General features: G+C 35.7%; 1 protein-coding gene across 5 annotated transcripts in view; it reads right to left on the bottom strand.

Annotated features, from left to right (window-relative positions):
• Spidr (scaffold protein involved in DNA repair) overlaps positions 1-22,507 on the bottom strand; it is a 384,856-nt gene that overhangs the window by 32,848 nt on the left and 329,501 nt on the right. The gene's annotated exons all lie outside the window — the stretch shown is intronic.

The following is a 22,507-nucleotide window of genomic DNA, read 5'->3' as shown; positions in this document are numbered from 1 at the left end:
CCTTTTTCTTGTCTTATTTTGCTAGTTGGTCAATTTACTTTTAAAGGACTGCCAGAACTTAACATTTGACTTCCACTGTCAACTCTAATACAGGAAATAAACTCTAAGAGGACATCAAGGCCAGTTAACATAATAGAGCATATAGAGGACACAATAGAAGTGAGAATGAAAATAGGATTTTGAAAAAGCAGGATGAAGAAAACAAGGGTGACATTTAAAGGTCAGACTGAAATTGTAATCTCCCCTCAAATTCCTCCAAAATTATTTCTTTCATTTTTTATTTCTATCTCTTTCTCTCTCAATACACACACCCTTAATGATGAAACTATCTCAAAAAGAGGCTAAGTCAATACAGAAAGAAACTACAAACTATTTGGACTTCTAGAGAAAAACAAAAAAACTAATTTACCACTCATAATTCCATAAAAAATAGGATCTCTTATTACTGCCATAATTTGTCAGCCAACAGGTACATACTCTCATTAAATCTTGGGCTGTTGGAGAGATTACTTACAGATAAACTTTCCTAATGGGAAAGGTTGATAAACTCAAAAATTACTTTTCCAAGGTGAAAGTAATTAATAGCCAGTGACCAGAGTCTGGATAAAAGAGAACAAACTGCGTATAGGTACTCAGGGAAGCAAAGTACTGCTCTCATAAGATACATACTCCTGCGGCCAGCAGCATCTGCAGGATGAGGGAAGGGATAAGAGATCTTCCTTAAGACAGTGAAAGTCTCCCAAAGCCTCTGATACATAGGTCACTTCTACAGACATTATTATAGTGTAAGAGGCCCTTCTAAGAACACATTTTCATTATGAAAAAACACTTGAAAAGACTCCTTAGAAGAGATAAAGTATGAGGGGGAGATACCGACCACACAATTTGAATTTAATAAAGTCATCATAGTTTCAATGAGATGTAGGACTATAATAGACATGAGGTCACTCAGAAGGAAATCCTGTAGACTCACATCCTCAAAGTTTAGGGGGTACATTCCCATCCTTTAGGGGACACATTCCCACCCTCACCAACTGAACATTCACTCTAAGAACTGTAGGAGGACAGAATGGGGTGTAAAGAGAACACCTTTCACCTGTAATGTTAAAGTCCTGAGATCTCTCTTGGTCTTATTTTCCTCTCTTGTAGGATTCTCTAATTTGCAATGCTGTTACACCCCTCACTGCCCAGTGTCTCTGCTTGAGGAGGAAAGATGGTTTCAAAATCTCCAGTTTTGGTGAAGAATGGTGAAGTTTGCATCAGCTGAAGGAGAGGGGTGGCAATGACATATCTGGATTTTCTCTGACAGTGTAGTACTATGGAATTCTGTAATAAGTACCTCTGCAGGCTTATCTATGAGCTTGGCTGACCAAAGGCTTTTAATGCTGCGGGGAAAAAAAAATTGAATCTGAAAATTTCCAATGCATTTGTAATAAAAAATAGAAACTACCTTTAAAAATAAGTTCTGATTTGTTTTAGTAACTGCCAGTCTCAAGAGGAAAAAAAAATATTCCCAAGATTATAAAGGGTTAGGAATAAGCAAATAGGATGCATTTAAATGTAGTAAAGTTAAATTCTTTCTTAGAATGAAAAAGTCCATTTTGTTGTTTGTATTTTGTTGTTTGTAAGACATTCTGGAAACTCTCAAAATCTAAGCAGAAAATACACAAAAGAGCCACAAAGGGAGGGGATCAACTTCTGGTCATCTCTGGAAAAAGCCTCACAAACTTAGTTCAGGAGTCTGAAATGATGTCAACACACAGATGTTTCTTTTGGAATTAACGAGAGCCAAGGTTTTCCCTTGTGACAAGAAAGGTGCATGGAACTAAGGGAAGCCACACGTGAGCAGAGAATCTCAACTGAGTACACCCACTGCCTGAATTCCCAGCCTAGAAAGGCAGCCCTCCAGCTGCTATATTGGGACAGGCAGAGGAGGATGGGGCTAATCTTGGGAAGAAGAGTAGAGTCCTGCTGGGGATTGAAGAGGAGCACACAAAAATGAGTGTGACCAGCGACAATAACAAAAGGAATTTTAGAAACATATTCAAATAAATGAGTAAATGGGGTTCCTGCTTCACCACTACTTGAAACAATGCAAAATTTACATATTTTAATGCAAATTTTATAGATTTTTTTTTTTAAGAGCAGCAAAGTATTAACTACAAATGACTTTACAGTACCTAGTATTACTTATCTTGACTGGTAGATGACAAATGTCATTTAGAAAACCAACCACTCAAAGTAAGGGCAGCCATGATTTCCATAAATTCCAGCCCACTGGAAAAAAGTAAATATGGAATGTGACCATCTCAGCATACTGGACCATTATCTGATATCATCTGCTGGCTTGCCTATTGTCTTAGTTATTTTAGGGATCATTTTTCCATCGGATACTGCTTTATCTAATGACTCCCAAGTCTTCACAGGGCAATCTAAGACTGTCTAGCCACTTTCCTCTAGGTGTGGATAGAGTGGAATTTGCCCTAGGAAATTTAAACCACAATGGTGACATCAACAACAGCAAGTAGAAAGATAACAAGCAAGGAAATAGCCTGACATATTTATCCTCAGACCTCAGACTTCTTGATTTTTTCTTAAAATGTCTGTAGTTGCTAATTTCTCGGTATTAATTATTATGGTAGTACATCTGGGTAGTTCATACGGAGAGTAAATTACTTCAGACTAGTACTTCTCCAAGTGGGGACTGAGGCCCCTGGAGGTACTGAGAGGCTTTCAGGTAGACTGTAAGGCCAGAACTATTTTCTACTAAGATCTTCTTTTCCTTTCTCATTTTCATTCTCTCATGTATATACAGTGGAGTTTCCTAGAGTCCCATTATGCATAATTTCATAACAGTGAATTCAATAGCTAATCTATTATCTTCTATTAAGTCAGACATTAAAGAGATTGGCAAAGACATAAAACAATGCCACTCTTGAAATTGATTTTGTATTTTTCATTAAAAATGTTATTTATATTATCATGAAATGGGTTTCCTTTTGAGACTTTTAGGTAAACTAACAAATTTGAAAAAATCTTCAGTTGTAATTTCTAATATGGTAAATAATGATCAATATAATCCAATGTAAAAAATAAAAAAGCTCCCCCAAACTCTTTGTGACCTCATAAACTTTTAAGAGTACATAGGTATCCTGAGATGAGAAAGTTGAAAGTTTGGAAGTGTTCTTTAGTTGCTTATATTGGCTTTCCTCTGTTCCTCTCTATTTCCCTCCCTTTCCTGCTAATGAGGCTACACCCTATGCATATTCTCTGACACAACAGCTCTATGTGCCTAACTGTCACCTAGCCCTAGACTCTATTAATGTGTAATCTCAATGTTATCTAAGAAACAATTTCCTCCTTAGCTGAATTGCTATTAATAGTACCGAATAAACTTAGATTCAAACTTTATTTTTAGTTGCAAAAATAACTTCCCATTCTTAGTAAAATTAGGTCAATGTATGTGGGTTATCTGTAAATACTGTAATACTTCCTATAACTCTATTCTTTCCTATGGCCCAATACCCAACAAGAAAAAGTACTTTTAGGAGTTGGTCAACTTGCTGTGTTGAGAAAGCACTATGAAGATTCTGAGGAGTCTTATTGATAGGAAGGGAGTTCTTCAACACCCCATATCTACACTGCAAGGTCATACCCAGGTTAGGGCAAGGCAGTCTGCTCACCTGGCAAAAAGGTGGCTCTTGGCACTGCCTAGGCTTATACTGCAAATGTCATATTAGTGCCAAATACAGAAACAAATGCCAAGCAGTCTTGGGGAAACTATGCCTATAAGAACCATTAGCTTTTGTGTGAAGACACAGGTGAGAAGAAGTAGAGAGGTCTTCTCTGACAATATAGCTAAGCCCCAACTTATTCTCTCTTCCTAGGAACCAGTTGCCATCTGAAATCTTCTTGCTTGTCTAGTGCTTGTTTCTCATGTTCTCCCAAGAACATGAGAGTCTTGAGCACAGGCCTTAGGTGACTTCTGCATCCCACTGGCATGCAGGAGTTAAGACACTAGGTCTTGAGGCTATGCTGGAGGGACAGCAGTCTTCTCCAAGCCCCACCTGTCAGTACTACACAGCAAAGACACATGGTGCTTCAGTAATACTGTTTATACATTGCAAGCACCCTTCAGTGCTTCTGTTTGAGAACTTTTTATGAGTCCTGATTTCTCCTTTAAGAAACTCTTAGCTCTAATATATTTTATTACACCTAATCTCACTTGTTTATTTAATTCATCTACTATCAGATCCTATGCTAGCTACAGATACAATTTAAATAAAATTAAGAAGAAAGAATGCATTCCAGAAGGTAGCATATCTTCTTTTTGTTATATTTATCAAACAAAAGACAAGCTTGAATGCCTCAGATACTGAGATGCAGGGTAGACATGATCAAATAGCTCAAGAGATCACTATCAAGTTGGTAGGAGCCATTGAAACCTTGAGGCCCCAATGAGATTAGATTAACAGAGATTAACCTATGTCCTTTAGCTGCTGGGACAATGAAATGGGGTCAACTTTGGAGACAATCTGGTTGTGACCCAACAATCCAACTCTGCCTGTCCCAAAGCTCTGAGAACTCATATAGAGACTTGTATGTGGATGTTCATAGGAGGATTATTCATGAAAGGTGGAATAACCCAAATGTAAATCAAAGAATGTGGATAAACAAGTCTGATGTATCAATACAATTAAATATTATGCATCCATAAAAAGGTCAATAAATATATATCAAGGTCATTGTACTGTCATGTGTAACTAACTAAAACAAATAAAAAATACAAAAAAGAAAGAAAGAAAAAAGGTCAATACATGTTATATAAATAGTGAAAGTTGAAAATATTCTGCTAATGTGAATAGATGCATAAGGTTGTACATTGGATGGTTCCACTTCTATGAAATGTCCAGAATAGGCAAATCCTTTGTGGCACTTCAAAGGAATAAACCCAATATGCTCAGATAGCACTCTACCACTGAACTATATCCCCAGCCCAATGGTATTTTTTAAACAATAGCTTAATCATTTAAATATAATTTAAATACCACAAAATTTATCATTTTAAAGTATACAAAACATTGGTTTTTATTACATTCACAAAGTTGGGAAACCATTACTACTACCTATTTCCAGAACACTTTAATCATTCTCAAAAGAAACGTCATTCCCATTAGCAGTAACTTCCCATTCTCCCAGGCCCTGGCAATCATTACTCTACTGTCTATCTGCATGAGAACAGGTTTAGAATATGAATAATAAGACATTATTTCACCTTGAGTTTCCATGAATATCTATATAAAGATGTGATCAGCTTTCAGACTAGGCTGTTCTAATGGATGTGAATTTATTTAAACCTTCTACTTGCCATAGTGAAACCATTATTCTGCATAATTAATATGCACCAATTAAAAAAGCAAAGCTTTTTAAAGTGCATGTTAAATCAGTACTTCTGCTAATAGAAAGGACAAAAAGACAAATCTTCTACATGATGACATATGAATTGCAAAAGGTTGAGATATACAACATTAAGTAGTATTTCAGTAATAATGCTGGAATGCCTGGCATAGTGGTATATCCAGCAATTTGGGAGGGTGAAGCAGGAGGATTACAAGTTTGAGATTAGTCTGGGCAAATTAGTGACAGACACCCTGTCTGAAAAAAATAAAGAAAGAGATGAGGGTGAGCTTGGTGATAGAGCAATCCTCAATCCAGTCCCTAGTACTACAGAGAACCAAAACAAAAGGCAAAAAGCAAAACAACCCCCCCTCCCCCCCAAAAAAACCCCTGGTATTATGATGATAGTGAGAGCTACCAGGTGTATTCACTGAGAACACACCATTGGCTGGTCCCTCACCTAAGCACTTGTGAGTCTAGAGAGGAGCCTTCTTACTTCCTGGGGGGAAATGTACTTTCCTCAAGAGGGAACAGCTAACAAAGGCATCAAGATCAGTGTTTTGATTCCAGAATATCTTATAGATGTGGGGACAGCTAAGGGTCCAGCAGCCATTTCTTTCTTCTTTTTAAAAAGAAAATTAAAAAAAATAGGGGCTGGGAATGTGGCTCAAGCAGTAGCTTACTCTCCTGGCATGTGTGTGGCCTGGGTTCGATCCTCAACACCACATACAAACAAAGGTGTTGTGTCTGCCGAAAACTAAAAATAAATATTAAAAAATTCTCTCTCTCTCTCTAAAAAAATAGTGGAATACATTTGTACATGTGCATAAAATAATTTGGTCAATTTAATTCCCCATACCTTTATTTTCCTCCCTATACCTCTCACCCCTGGTCCCCTTCTATTTTCATGAGATCCTTCCCCCCCATCCCCTTTCCTTCTTCCTCTCTAGCTTGTACATATGAGAGAAAACATACAACCCTTAACTTTCTGAATCTGGCTTATTTCACTTAAATAATGCTCTCTAGTTTCATCCATTTTCCTGAAAATGACATAATTCATTCGTCTTTATGTCTAGCCAGCCATTTTAAAGACATTCATGACACTTTATGAGGCCCTGCCTATGGGTCATGAAAACATGTCCAGTTATATTGATATAACTGGACATATTATAACTCTGGCCAAGCAGTTATACTTTGGGAATGCTCTCCCAAAGAAAAACACTATTTATGACCTCAGGGTATGCAAAGATTTCTTAAACAAGTATAAAAAGAAAGTACTGACCTTAAAGGAAAAGATTGATGAATTTGATAAATCAGTACTTCTGCTAATAGAAAGGACAAAAAGATAAGTCCCTATATAAGCCATATAAAAGGAATGATGGATTCATATTCTGAATATGAAGAGCTCAATACCTCAAAAGAAAAAAGGAGAAAAACGACTTGTACAGAACTTCAAAGAGGAAATATAAATGGCCAATACGGAGTAAAATGTTCTTGGCCTCTATAGTGATAAAGAACTACAATTTAAACCACAAAGAACCTATTGGGCTGGAACAAAAACCAAAAACCAAAACACACACACACAAAAAAAACAAAATACAAAGTCTGGGAAAAATACAAAGAAAAATAACCCCATCTAAATATACCAAATAATGAAAGGGAAGTAGAGTCGTGGGAACACTCTGCAATGCTAACAGGCACAGCAACTGGATTCCCATTTTGAGAGGAGAGTGTGGCATTATTTTAAGACCCTTACCCACTCTATGCACACTTGTGCCCTAGGGGATACACAACATGGGCTCATGTATTGCCAGTTATGGCCAGAAGTGTGCATAAAATGGGAGGAAAATGAGCAGGAGCTACCTACAATAAATGAATGAATTTAACAAAGTTTATACACTTAACAGATCCAAGAAGTGAGCAGACCCCATATCTGGGGTTCTCTTGTGTGCAGCCAGTCAGAAGCATTGCTGGTAGGTGAAAGAAAGAAAAAAAAAACACGAAGATAGTACAACCATGATGCCATCTCTATAATGTTCAAAACTAGGCAAACTTAAACATATTTTTAAGGGCATATACAAAGTAGTAAAACTGTACAGAATTACATGGAAAAATATCTTAGGATTGCAAAGATTGTTAGGGTGGGGTAGGGGAGTGGGAGAAATTCCAGGAGGGACAGGCGGAGGGTGGCTTCTGGACACTGGTCAGGTTTTGTTTCTTGAATTTGGTGGTGGCTTTATGTGTATGCTTTACTCATTTATTATTCATTACACACTATAATTACATACGTATAATCACACACATATATAGTTACATATATATCATATGCTTGCTATAGTTGATAGTAAAAAAAAGCTAAAATATAACCTAAGTAAGTAAAGGAGACTTAGAAACACAAGATACATGCTGCAGCATTGCTCTAGAATGGTAAAAACTGTAAATACTAAATGCCTACTGGGAGAGGGACACCTCATGAGAGGGATATCTTCCTAAGATTAAGTAGAAAAAGAAAGTTTTTTTGTTTATAGATAGGGTTACACCAATGGACAAAGGTGTGGAAGATTACTTATTGTGGTGAATATCCAGTGGGTAAAGGGTGAAAGGGAGATTATTAAATTTCCTTTATAGCAACATCAACAAAAGCAGTGGCTACGTTATTATCTCATTTCCAGATTATTATTTTTTAAGTATATATATATATATATATATATATACACACACACACACACACACACACACACACACACACATATGTATGTGTGTGTGTGTATAGTAGTTGGACACAATACCTTTATTTTATTTATTTATTTTTATGTAGTGCTGAGGATAGAACCCAACTCTTCGTACGTGCCAGGCAAGCGCGCTACCACTGAGCCACAAATCCAGCCCCTCATTTACAGATTGTACGGAGCATCTACAACAGACTTGCTGGGACATGCTGGGACTCACTAAGTTGCTGGTCATAAGGAACAGCAGCCACTGAACTGCTTAGTCATGTCTGCTTGCAATTGATAAAGAGCTGTAAGGGGCATAGGCATGCTTAGGAATGACTGATTACAAATGATAGGGAGCACAGCTCCATCAACATGTGCAAAGAACATGCCCAGCTACAATTACATCACCTCACTGGACATAACCAATGGACACTGACTTTCACTGGGTGTAACCAATTGCCAACATATATCACCAACTTGGAACTGTATTTAAATTGCTGGTCCTGCCACATTGAAGAGTTTTTGCTCTAAGGACATCGGTGAGACTGGTCGCCTTGCTGACCATCCCTGGACTGACTCCACCATTTCCTGATGTCCAGCCATCAGTTGGAGAGAATCACCATACAAAGACAACGTCTATTCTTTGGCTAAGAGAAGTTGTGTGGCATTAGAGGTATTTTGGGGCTTGTGGTTGCCCTAGGACTGTATGATTTGCTTAGAGTGTTTAATTAGTGTGCATTGAATGCTAGTTGGGGTGTTCCCCCACACCCAACACTTTTTGAATTAATTGTTTATATTTGATGATTGGTGTCACTAAATATATGCTTGCATTTAAAGACAATCCACCTCCGAATAATTATTAATAGCGCTGCTCTTGCACAGATAACATTGAAAGACCCAATTTGAGGCTTTTTACAAATGTATGGCTCAGGTGTAAGGGCTTCATGACAAACCACTTGGTTGTTGGAAGTTCTAGGGAGAGAAGTAAGTTCTCTTTCTTTCTTTAAATGGTAATAAAAGTTACCTTTCTTAACTTGTATTTTCATTAATAATGGTCTAAGTGAACTGAAAAAAAATCTTAACTAAATGGAAAGCATGTAATTATTTACTATGGACCTGACCATCTTCCTGGTAACTCAGAATGATTCTAGTATAGAGAGCTTATTGCTGTTGGAAGCAATGGAAAACACCAAGAATATAAATTAATATCAACATCAATGACAAGAAATAATCAGATTTCTGTTTAAGGGCCAGGAATTATAACTATAAAATAAATTGAAAATTTAAAGAAATGAATTCTCCTAAAATTGGAAAAAATTAAATGTCAGGTATAATACTCAAAACACAGGCTTTGGAATTTGACGGTCTTGGTTCGAGGCCCAGCTCACAAACATGAAGTCAAATTATTTAACCTCAGAGAGCTTCCAGGTTTTTATCTAAAAAATGAATACCATTACCTAACTTGCCAGCTAGTTTGAAGGTTAAATGAAACAGTGACTAGTGACATACACATTCTTCTTTCCAATTTCAGCATCCTGTTAAGAGATATTGTATCAGTAAATTATAAAGATTTGAGTATTCTATTTAAAAATTAAAATTTATTAATTCTCCAAATTTGAGAACAGAGCTAATAAAATCATATTTAAAATAAGTATTTAGATTTCATATTTGAGATTAACAAAGGAATATTTCAATGCTTCTTTGGAATCATATGGCTAGCCAGTATTCCCTGATCATAACCTTAGTATATTGACCTGAGAGAAATAAGGTCTGGGTGGGAAGGCTATAGTGGCTTGACCTATCTACCTCCCAGTTTCAAACAGAAAAGAACAAACAACTCTACATGCTTTTACTGTACCAGTGAGCTTCCTCTTTAGAGTTCTATTAAAAGAAAAAGAAAGTAACTCTGAGAATTTTAAAACTATTAATCTCATACTGGTAGATAATTAAGATTTATTTATTTATTTATTTTTGGTGGAGAAAAGGAGTAGATTTCTAAGAGAAGAATAAAAAAGAATTAAAAAACTGCCAATTTACTGAATTCATTGTGCTACAGAGTAAATTTACTGACTTATTATGCTAAAGGATGAATTAACTAGCTAAATTACTAATCTGGAGGGAAAGGTAGTATTTGTTTTTAATGTCTTGTATCAACTGACCTTTCTGTTTTGTTTTTTTTTTTAATTCCTGTTTCAAGTAAATCTCTCTGTACTTTTAATTCCAACAACTTCATTATCTATTCTTTCTCAGTATTATCAGGTAATTTACAAGTCCTAATGACTTTCAACTGGATTTATTTTCTGCCTTGAAAAAAATAGTACCCTTCTAAACTCCATTATTCTTCTAAATTATTATTTTTAAATTTTTAATTAATTAGTTAATCAATGAACTTTTTGTAGTAATGGAGATTTAATCCAGGTATATTCCACCTCTGAGCTATACTCTATACTTTTTATTTTGAGATTGGGGTGTGTGTGTTTAATGAAGTTGCTGAGGCTGGCCTTGAACTTGCCATCCTCCTGCCTCACCTTCCTAAGTGGCTGGAATTATAGGTAAGCTCTATAATGCCTAGATCTAAATTATTCTTGATTATCTTTCTTTTTACATTTTGTTTATAGTAAAGCACAGTAGCTTCCCCTCACAGGGATATTCTTTTATTTTTGGTGCTGGGAATTGAATCTAGGCCTGCTCTAACACTGAACTGTATCCCCAGCCCTTTTTACTTTTTGAGACAGGGTCTCATTAAGTTGCCCTGGCTAGTCCTAAACTTGGTATCCTCTTGCCTCAGTTTCCTCAACAGTTGGGATTACAGGCATATATCACTGTGCTGGGCTCCTGGAAGTTTCTGTCATTTAATAGGCAAGTCTCCTTCATAAGCTTGGCATACATATTCAAAGAATTCAGAGTTAACTTAGTCTCACTTTGTCCCTTGGTTACATGAGAGTAGGTCGGAGAGTGAGAGGAAGCTCAAAGCCATTTTTGAGAATACTTCTAAAAAATTTGTACCTTATGGCTAGGAAAAAGATTTTTTTTTTTAACAGTTTGTTTTGGTTTAGATTTCATCATTTATAAATTAGATTTATATTGAACACTATACTAACTGCTATGGAAGACACAAATTAAAAATAACATTTCAACGCTTCAATCAATCTATTTTTGTTCAAAAGACACTGGGCAAATAACCTGACTAGGAGAAAGAGTAAGCTTATTCTACCATGACGCTCTTCCCAGAGCCTCTACCTAGAAACTCTTATGAACCCATGTATCTCACAGAAAGGCCTCCCCTTTGATGAAGCCTCCCCTAACTGACCAAAGCAGATGAGGGGACACACTCTCACCCACTGCAGCAAAAGTATTAAAAACCTGCTGCTCTCTAGAATAGAATTGCTTTCAGGACGGAAACTGACTTCATCCCAGTGTCCTTGATAAATGAATGAACAAGAGAGAGCAACAAATAAAAGACTGTACTCAAAGCAGAACTTCTTTTATCTAATTGGCAATAACGTGAATTTATTTTTGTTGAATAGCATTAAGTATAGCTGAAAAGTTTTGAATAAGTTAAACTTCAGTAGCTGAAGGGAAGGTGGCTGGGTCAGTACTTGGCAATGGTTACCTATATTGTTTAATGCTTACTCTAAATTGTTCAAATAGAGTCTTTCAGGTGGCTTGTGGTTCTCACCCATCTTCCTTCCTATGATCAACCATGTGGGTGTTCCAAGCCTTGTTGTAGTCTGTCGTTTTCCCTTTGTATGTTAATCAAAATCTTGATTTTTAACTTTCATTTATATTGAAAGCAGAATAGATAGAGGTAAAATCAGCTGTCTTATCTTAAAGAGTTTTTATTGAAAGATAAAGGTGATGGACTGATTTAGAGAGTGCCCATGTTAGTAAATAAATTCTTGCCCTTATTTCCCCACAACAGCATTAATAGCTAATAATGGTTAATAATGATTGACATTTCCTTTTTGAGTTTCTACTTCCTATGTTGTGTCTTTTTGAAATATGTGGAATACACCCAGAAGTTCCATTTAGAAACTATTCTCCAAATGTTTCTTATGAAACATTGATAGTCATATTAATAATTCAGTGTAAGTACTTTCTAGACAATTGGTTCATTTTTCTTCTTTCAAAAGTGAGGCAATACTCATCTAACATTAAATTAACCACTTTAAAATGCACAATTCAATGTGCATATATCACCTCAATTCAATTCCAGAATACTGTCATTACTCTCAAAGTAGAATCTATTTCCCCTCCCCACAGCAACAACTGATCTGCTGAGAAGGTTTTTGTGTATTTGCCTGTTCTGGATATTTATACAAATGGAACCAGACAATATGTGACCTTTCGTGTCTGGCTTCTTTCACTTTTTTCAAGGTTCAGCCATGTTCTTTGTTAGTTACTTCAGTTTAGACTTAATAAAACCTCCTTTGTGCCTACTTCATGTCTTTTTTTGAGGATGCTGCTTTTCTTTTGATTCTATTTCTGTATTTGCTCAGGGGTGATGTTCTGGGGACAACAACCAGTTCGGTTTAATTGTACTCCTTTGAATTTTACCACCAGTGGTATATTTCATATTCTTCTGACCTAGGCATGTAAATTGCTCTTTTTTTTTTCTTAATCCATTAGAGTTCATTTAGCAGTTGATGAAAATGAAGAAATTAAAGCTTGGCTTTATAATGTTGCTCAGGTTATTATATTTCTAGACATTCCTTTCTTATCCCAGTGAGAAAATAGTTCTTTGCAAATTAAACTTTTCCTGATTCTCTTCATTGTTCTTATTGTAAAATATGTTGCATCTCGGGGTTGCTCCTTTGCATGAGTGAATCCCTGGTGGTCTCTCTGCAGGAGCAGCACTGAGATCTTGGGACTGCTGCTTGGCCAAGCCTGAGGTATCTGAAGCCCAGATCGGTGGGATAGAGACTGGATTTGCTAGGGCTGATCTGGGTGTTTGGTGATCCTGAGAGACTTCAGAGAAAGAGCTGAGAAACTGTTGAACATTGACAGAGACAGTTTGACTTCCCAGCAAGATTTATTTTATTTTTTGATTTGCTAATCTCTCTACCATATTTGGAACAGGATGTATTTTATGCACCAGTGTGTGGAGGACAATGACATACGAATGATGTTTTGCATTTTTGTTGTATTCTTATGTCTTTAATTTTCTCTCTTTGCTCATATTCTTCCTTTCTCTTGTCTATTTTCTTGGATTTTCTTTCCAACATTTCCCCTACCAACAGCCAATCTCTGTTGGTTCCTCTTCTACTCTTCCTGTGAATTTTTACTTCTAGCTTCTCTCTTCCTCCCTCACGAATATCGTATACTACACCATCTCTGTTCTCCCATCCACTATTTAAAATTGTAAACTGTTTTAACAAAGTTTTTGTTTGTACTATAGATAGTTATTGAACTCATCATTTTGGTTTAATACAAAAATGCAGTAGACGCCTTAGTGGGAACTATTAGATTTAAGGGTATATATTGTGTACACTGAGTGCTGTTGATATTGGTCTCACTAGTAAAGGCAAAGTGCTGGAAACCTTCAGGGACACTATAGTTCTACAGGGTAGAATTTATGTGGCCTAAGATGCATACTTCCGGATGGGAAAATACATTAACAATATGAAAAAACAAGGGAATAAAGTGCCCCCACCCCAACCAAGATGCTTCAACAACAGAAGCCACTGATAACATAGTACAAGAAATGTCCAAAAAGGAGTTCAAAGTGTACATAGTTAAACTGATATGTTAAGTAAAGAATAGTATAAGGAGTGAAATCAAAGAAAAGATACAGGAAGTGAAAGATCACTTCAATATAGAGTTAGGGATCATAAAAAAAGTCAGAAATCTTCAATATGAAGGAATCCATAAACCAAATTATAAATTCAATAGAAAGCATCACAACAGACTAGACCACTTGGAAGACAGAACCTCAGGCAATGAAGACAAAATATATAATCTTGAAAGTAGAGGTGACCATGTAGAGAAGATGATAAGAAACCGTGAGCAGAACATCCAAGAATTATGGGATAACATGATAAGACCAAATTTAAGAGTTATTGGAATAGATGAAGGAGCAGAAATACAAACTAAAGAAATGCACAATCTGTTCAATGCTATAAAAGCATAAAATTTCCCAAACCTAAAGAATGGAATGGAAAAGAGGCTTACAGGACTCCAAATATACAAAATTACAGCAGACGCACATCAAGACACATTATAGTGAGAATGACCAACACAGAATAAACATAAAATCTTAAAAGGCTGTGAGAAAAAAAAAATCAAGTTATGTATAAGGGAAAACCAATTTAGATCTGAATTGATTTCTCAACCCAGACCCTCAAAGCTAGGAGGTCCTAGAATAATATATTTCAATCTCTGAAAGAAAATGAATGCCAATCAAAAATTTAATATCCAGCAAAATAAAGTCTCAGACTTGAAGATGAAATTAAAACCTTCCATGATAAAAAAAGTTAAAAGAATTCACAATTAGAAAGCCTACACTACAGAGCATTCTCCGCAAAATACTCCATGAGGATGAAGTGAAAAAAAAAAAAAAGTGAAAACCAGCAAAGGGAGGAGCTACACTAAAGGGACATTCAACCAAATAAGAAACTAAGAGGGGGGACAGTAGGGGATAGGAAAGGTAGCAGAATACAACAGTCATTAATATGGTATTATGTAAAAATGTGGATGTGTAACCGATGTGATTCTGCAACTTGTATTTGGGGTAAAAATGGGAGCTGATAACCCATTTGAATCAAATGTATGGAAGATGATATGCCATGAGCTTTGTAATGTTTTGAACAACCAATAAAAAAAAATATTTAAAAAAAAAAAGAAACTAAGACAAATCAAAAACCAGAAATAAATCAAAATTCCAAGGAAATATAAAATATATTATTAATCAACAGTCTAAACTCATCAATCAAAAGACACAGATTGGCAGATTGGATTAAAAAGCAAGACCCAACAATATGCTGTCTTCAAGAGACTCACCTCATGGGCAAAGACATCCACAGGCTGAAGGTGAAAGGATGGGAAAAAACTTGTCATTCATATGGATTGTGTAAACAAGCAGGAGTTTCCATTCTCATCTCAGAAAAAGTAGACTTCAAACAAAAGTTAATCAGAAGAGAAAGAAGGACATTTCATACTTCTTAAGAGAAGTATATATAAGCAAGACATGACAATTATAAATAATATTTATGCCCCAAACAATGGAGCATCTACGTACATCAAACAAACCCTTCTCAACTTCAAGAGTCAAATAGACTGTAATAAAATAATACTGGGTGACTTTAACACACCTCTCTCACTACTGGACAGATCTTCCAAACAAAAACTAAATAAGGAAATTATAGAACTACATAATACAATCAATAATTTAGACTTAACAGACATATATAGAATATTTTATCCCTCAGCGAGCAAATATACTTTCTTCTCAGCAGCACATGGCTCCTTCTCTAAAACAGACCATATCTTATGCCACAAAGCAACTCTTAGTAAATACAAAAAAACAGAGCTAATACCCTGTATTCTACCAGACCACAATGAAATGAAATTAGAAATCAATGATAAAATAAAAAATATAAGCTACTGTAACAAATGGGGACTAAATAATACACTATTGAATGATGAATGGATAGTAGAAGTGATCAAGGATGAAATAAAAAAATTCTTAGAGGTAAATGAGAATACTGGTATGACATACCAAAATCTCTGGGACACTATGAAGGCAATACTAAAGAGTAAAGTTTACTGCATTGAGTGCATTCATTAAAATAATAAGAAGTCAACAAATCAATGACCTAATACTACATCTCAAAGCCCTAGGAACAGAAGAATGAATTGACACCAAAAAATGTACAAGATAGGAAATAAAATCATAGCTGAAACCAATGAAATTGAAACAAAAGAAACAAATGAAACAATTGACAAAATGAAAAGTTGGTTCTTTGAAAAAAATAAATAGAATAGATAAATCTCTGGTTATGCTAATGAAGAGAAAAAGAGAGAAAATTCAAATTACTAAAATACAAGATGAAGAAGGAAATATCACAATGGACATGTCTAAAATACAGAAGATAATTAGAAACTATATTGAAAATTTATATTCCAATAAAATAAGAAAATATTGAGGACATCAACAAATTTATAGAGACATATGACCTGCCCCCAAACTGAATGCAGAGGTCATACACAATTAAAACAGACCAATTTCAAGTAACAGAAAACACTATCAAAAGCCTACTAACAAGAAAATCCCAGGACCAGATGGATTCTCAGTCAAGTTCTACAAGACTTTCAAAGAAGAATGAACATCAATAGTCCTCAAAATGTCCATGAAATAGAAAAAGAAATAATCTTTCCAAACTCACCATAAGGCACCACGATCAAGTGGAGTTCATCCCAGGAATCAATATATAGAAATATATGGGAATATATGGGAATATATGGAAATATATGGTATATATGGAAATCAATAATCATATTCCTCACATCAATAGACTTAAAAACAAGGATCATATGATCATCTCAAGAGATGCAGAAAAAGCATTTGACAAAATACAGTACAACTTCATGTTCAAAACACTAGAAAAACAAGGGATAGTAGAAACACACCTTAACATTGTAAAAGTTATATATGCCAAACCCAAGGCCAGCATCATTCTAAATGCAGAAAAATTGAAAGAATTCCCTCTAAAAACTGGAACAAGACAAGGATGTTCCTCTTTCACCACTTCTATTCAACATCATCCTTGAAACTCTAGCCACAGCAATTAGACAAAAGAAAGAAACTAAAGGGATACATATAGGTAAAGAAAACCTCAAACTATCAGTATTTGGTGATGACATGATTCTATATCTAGAAGGGCCAGAAAATTCCATGAGAAAACTTCTAGTACTAATAAAAAATTCAGCAAAGTAGAAGGATATAAAACCAACACCCATAAATTGAATGCATTCCTATATATCAATGATGAATCCACTGAAAGAGAAATTAGGAACACTACCTCATTCACAATAGCCTCCAAAAAAATAAAATACCTGGGAATCAATCTAACAAAAGACGTGAAAGACCTCTAAAATAAAAATTACAGAACACTAAAGAAAGAAATTGAGGAAATTTATTTTTTTTCCTTCTCAGAAGATGGAAAGATCTCCCATGCTCCTGGATACGCAGAATTAATATTGTCAAAATGGCCATATTACCAAAAGTGTAATAGAGATTTAATGCAATTCCTATTAAAATTTCAATGACATTCTTCATAGAAATAGAAAAAGCAATCATTAAATGTATTTGGAAAAATAAGAGACCCAGAATAGCTAAAGCAATCCTTAGCAAGAAAAGTGAAACAGGAGGCATCACAATACCAGAGCTAAACTATACTACAGAGTTATAAAAAAAACCAGCATGATATTGACACCAACATAGACTTGTAGACCAATGGTACAGAATAGAGGACACAGAGAGAAACCCACATAGATATGGTTATGTCATACTAGACAAAGGTGCCAAAAACATAGTAGAGAAAAGATAGCCTATTCAACAAATGGTGCTGGGAAAACTGGAAATCCATATGTAGCATAATGAAATTAAACCTCCACCTCTCACCCTGCACAAAAACAACTCAAAGTGGATCAAAGACTTAGGCACTAGAACAGAGACCCTGTGCCTAACAGAAGAAAAATAGGCCCAAATCTTCAACCATGTTGGCCTAGGATCTGACTTCCTTAACAAGACTCCTAAAATAAAAGAAAAAAAATCAAGAATCAATAAATGGGATGGATTCAAACTAAAAAGCTTCTTCTCAGCAAAGGAAACAATCACATAAGGAGAGAGCCTACAGAATGGGAGAAAATCTTTACCACATGCACTTCTGATAAAGCATTAATCTTTAGGATATATAAAGAACTCAAAAAAAAAAAAAAAAAAACTTAACACCAAAATCACAGATAAGCCTAATAGATTAAGGAACTGAACAGACACTTCACAGAATAAGAAGTACAACAGAACAATAAATACATGAAAAAGTGTTCAACATCTCTAGCAATTAGAGAAATGCAAACCAAAACTACACTAAGATTTCATCTCACTCCTGTCAGAATGGCAATCATCAAGAATACAGGAAACAATAAATGTTGGCAAGAATGTGGGGCAAAAAATGGTGGGACTGCAAATTGGTGTAACTGCTATGGAAAGCAGTACGGAGATTCCTCAGAAAACTGGGAATGGAACCACCATTTGACGCAGCTATCCCACTCCTTGGTTTATACCCAAAGAACTTAAAATCAGCATACTACAGTAATGCAGCTGTGTCAATGTTTATAGCAGTTCAATTCATAATAGCTATGAAAATGGAACCAATCTAGGTGTCCCTCAATAGATGAATGGATAAAGAAAATGTGGTATATATACTCAATGGAATATTACTGAGCTTTAGAGAAGAGTGAAATTTTGGCATCCAGTAAATGGATGGAGTTGAATAATATCATGCTAAGTGAAATAAGCCAATCCCACAAAACCAAAGGCTGAATGTTTTCTCTAATATGCAGATGATAATTCACAATAAGGGGAGGGCACAAGAGAAGAATAGTATTACCTTAGATCAGGTAGAGGGAAGTGATGGGAAGGAAGAGGAAGGGATGTTGGGATAGGAAAGATAGTAGAATGAAATAGATATTATTATTTTATGTATATACGTAACTGCATAACCAATATGATTCTGCAACACGTACATGTATGTATGATATATCAAATGTATGTATGATATATCAAAGTGCATAAATGCATTTTATCGTGTATAACTAATTAAAATAAATTAAAAATTAATTTAAAAAAACTAAAAAAAAAACCCACATAAGAACCCCAATTTCTCCCAGCTCAATGTATAATTCCTAATATTCAGATTTAAGGCTTTTATCTAACTAACTTAATACCTCAGTATATTCTGGTTTAGGGGGTAAAGCCTCCAAATCTAGCATCATATGTAGCTCAGTGACTACCCAGGGGCACAGAACAAAGATGTACTAAATGATATTTACTGAATAAGTGAGTGAATTTTCTTTTCAATAAATCCTCTTACTTTCCTTTCACATGTACTCTCTTAATCCTACTTTTATATGTTCACAGACATCTTATGTTGTCTATTTAAAGAGCCTTCTTTCTGTCATATCATTTGTTCTCACTTCTATTATGAAATCTTTTGAAATAAGTCAGCTAAGACCTATCTAGTCACTTGAACTGCTCTGGTATTTGTGCCTGTCCTGCTTTCCATTTAAAGGGATGCAATACAAGGTCAATCACCTTGTCAATCACCTTCTTTGTCACTTTCAGTACTGAGGCAGAGCCTTCTCTATATACTGAGTACTAACTAAAAAGTCTCTAATAAAATCTTCTCCAGTACATTATTTTAAAAGGGACCATCAAGATCCCTGCAAAAAATAGCACCTACAAATTAATAATATATGCTAGATTCAGAGATTAGTGGTCTTTGTTTTAACTCGATAGGAAATAAATAAAATAAACCTGTAGGATGTTTTCCCCCTGGCAGTGGGATTGTGCATATAGGCAATTACTCTGTCACTCAGTTATACCCGCTTCCCCCATTTTTTTTTTTTTACTTTGAGACAAGTTCTCACTAAGTTGCCCAGCTGACCTTGGACTTGCAATCTTTCTGTCTCAGCTTTCCTACTAGCTGGGATTATAGGTGTGCACCACCATATATGTCAATTTTTTAAACTGAAAGAGGATCTCCTATCCCTTTGCTAAATAACTGAATTTGTTAGTTATTGTTTCCATATCTATTATAGGTTAAACTTATTTCATGAAAATTTTGTTCTTTTTTTCATTATTGTCCTGTCATATAAAAATAAAACCATGGAATAATCAACAATAAGAAAGATAACATTCATACACATGACACCAAAGCAACATTACCTCTCAGCTTGTTTGACCTACTAAACTGTTGCACAGGCCACTGGTGAGGACAAAGGTCAGGGTGTGCCTTGGAAGAACAGCACTAGATAAATAGCAGTAAAAGCTCTGGAAAGGAAGGAAGCGTAGGCAGGACCTGCATTATGCCAGTAAGAATGAGTAGCCAGTGTTGCTTTGAAAATTTTATAGTCTTTAAACTTAAATTGGGGCGATTTTTCTTACTCTTCTTACTCTGACCAGTCAGTACAGACACTCAAATCCAAAATATGTTACAGAAGCCATGTTTGGTAGTGCACATCCGATTCCCAGCGACTTGGGGAGCTGAGATAGGAAGACTGCAAATATGAGGCCAGCCTAGGCAAATTACTGAGACTCTTTCTCAAAATTAAAAACATAAAAAGGGCAGGTGTTTTGTGTCCCCAGTGGTAGAGTACCCCTGGGTTTGATCCTCCAAATGTCACAGAAAAACAAAGTCAGGATGCCTGTCTTTTGGTAAGTTTTCTAGACTGAGGCAGGGAGCTTATTCATGCTCCCTTTGCGTACTCCAGCAGCATATCTGTCTGCGAGGACAGTTCTGTGGCCTTCAGCTCCTTCTATATGGACCTCAAATAGCAAGTAGGGATGAGTGATGTATCATCACCAGAAATACAGAACAGATAAAATCTGGTGGACTTTGTGACTTAGCCCAAACATATAACTATCTTTTAACTGTAAAAAATAGTTATTTCCTTTGGGTTTTTTGAGACAAGGCCTTGCTGTGCTGCCCAGGCTGGCCCTGAACTCCTGGGTTCAAATGATCCCCTTGCTCCAGCCTTCTAAGTAGCTGAGATTGTAGGCACATACAAAAAAGTTGTTTTCTATATTAGGTATTATAATTATAAAATTAATAATTTAGCTTGAATTTTTGAAAGTAAGCAGATTTCATTAAGCTTTACAAAAAATTTATTTTGTTAAGTTTATGAGAGTTGCTACGAAACACAATTCTTTGGAAAAAAAAGAGAGACAATATTGTGTTTACTGGGCCATGGGTGGATAACTGACAACGGATGATGTCACTAATAGGCAATTATAATGTCCAGCATTCCAAAACTATTTAATAATTTGTTTTGAAGAAATATAGCTTCCAAAGGAACAAAAGGAGAATCTAAATATGTATTTGGATGGCTACATATCAAAATAAGGTTAAATGTATAAAATAAAGAAATTAATCCCACCTTAAAAAAGTATCAAATATTTTGTCGGCAACTCAAATACAGAAAGAGGTTAAAAATTTATTGGTAAATTAGGCTGCAAGGGTAGACCACTTGCCTAGCATGTATTAAATCCTGGGTTCAATCCCCTGTTCCACACACACACACACACACACACACACACACAAAAAAAAAAAAAAAAAAAAAAGAAGAAGAAGAAGAAGAAAAAGTTTATTGGTAAATGAATCATTTGGACTATTCAGTACATTTTCCATGTAAAAAATTTCCTGTGGAAACATTGTAGACAGTAATTAGGCTTCCAGAGTAATCTATAAAGACTTGGATGAATATTAGATATATCTATGTCCGTATAGCATAATGGTGAAGGCACATGAACTTCCTAGAGCCAATAACCCCTTAACCAAGGCTTGGTCATGCTGGTTTGTCCCCAGCAGTATTTCTAAATAGAACTGTTGCACTCTTCAGTCAAAATAGCTTTCTGGTCCTAGAACATCTTCTGGCAGGAGGGAATCCACTCATGTCTTTGTCAAGCCTAGGTGGGTGATTTAGGTCAAGGGGCACTCCTTTCTAAATACCTATGCAGGAGTGAATGTTAACTGCCCCATTAGTCATAGGGGAGGAATATAATTTTATCCTAACTACTCTTAGTCTTCAAACGTTTGTGGGTCTGAAACTGTTTAAAAGAATATTCTAATAAGTACTGAAATGAGGTTCAGCCTTAATCAAGTTCATGTGACCCAAACTTTTCCTATGTCTGGCTAGGCTCTCCAAACATCTGGGCAAATCCTCCCCTACTCCCCGCCCCCAAAACATATAATGTAATTACATTATAATACTGAACATCTTTTTTACACAAAAGGGAAGCATTTGCTATGATACACATCTATATGATCAATACAATGTTCCTGCATCTTCTCAGGGCCTACATATCTGTCTGTGAAATATACTTCCAGGAAGACAAGTTCTTGAGCAGAGCAATTACTCATGTTCATGGTGCCACAGGAAATGCAAACAGGACACAGAGCTGAGGCCTGTGGGAAAACTAAGGTAAGTCAGGAGAAATGTTTAGTAAATTTTTACAATTTAGACTGGCTACACCAATGGCCAGGCACAGTGGTGTATGCTTGTAACCCCAGCAACTTGGAAAGCTGAGGCCAGAGAATGGCAAGTTTGAGGCCAGCCTTAGTCACTTAGTGAGACCTCTCTCAAAATAAAATGAAAATAAAGAGAGCTGGGGATGT

This window comes from Callospermophilus lateralis, chromosome 16 (genome assembly GCF_048772815.1).
Source record: "Callospermophilus lateralis isolate mCalLat2 chromosome 16, mCalLat2.hap1, whole genome shotgun sequence".
In the NCBI taxonomy this organism is placed as follows: domain Eukaryota; kingdom Metazoa; phylum Chordata; class Mammalia; order Rodentia; family Sciuridae; genus Callospermophilus; species Callospermophilus lateralis.
Note: the sequence above shows the minus strand (reverse complement) of the source record. Positions and strands in the feature narration are given on the sequence as shown.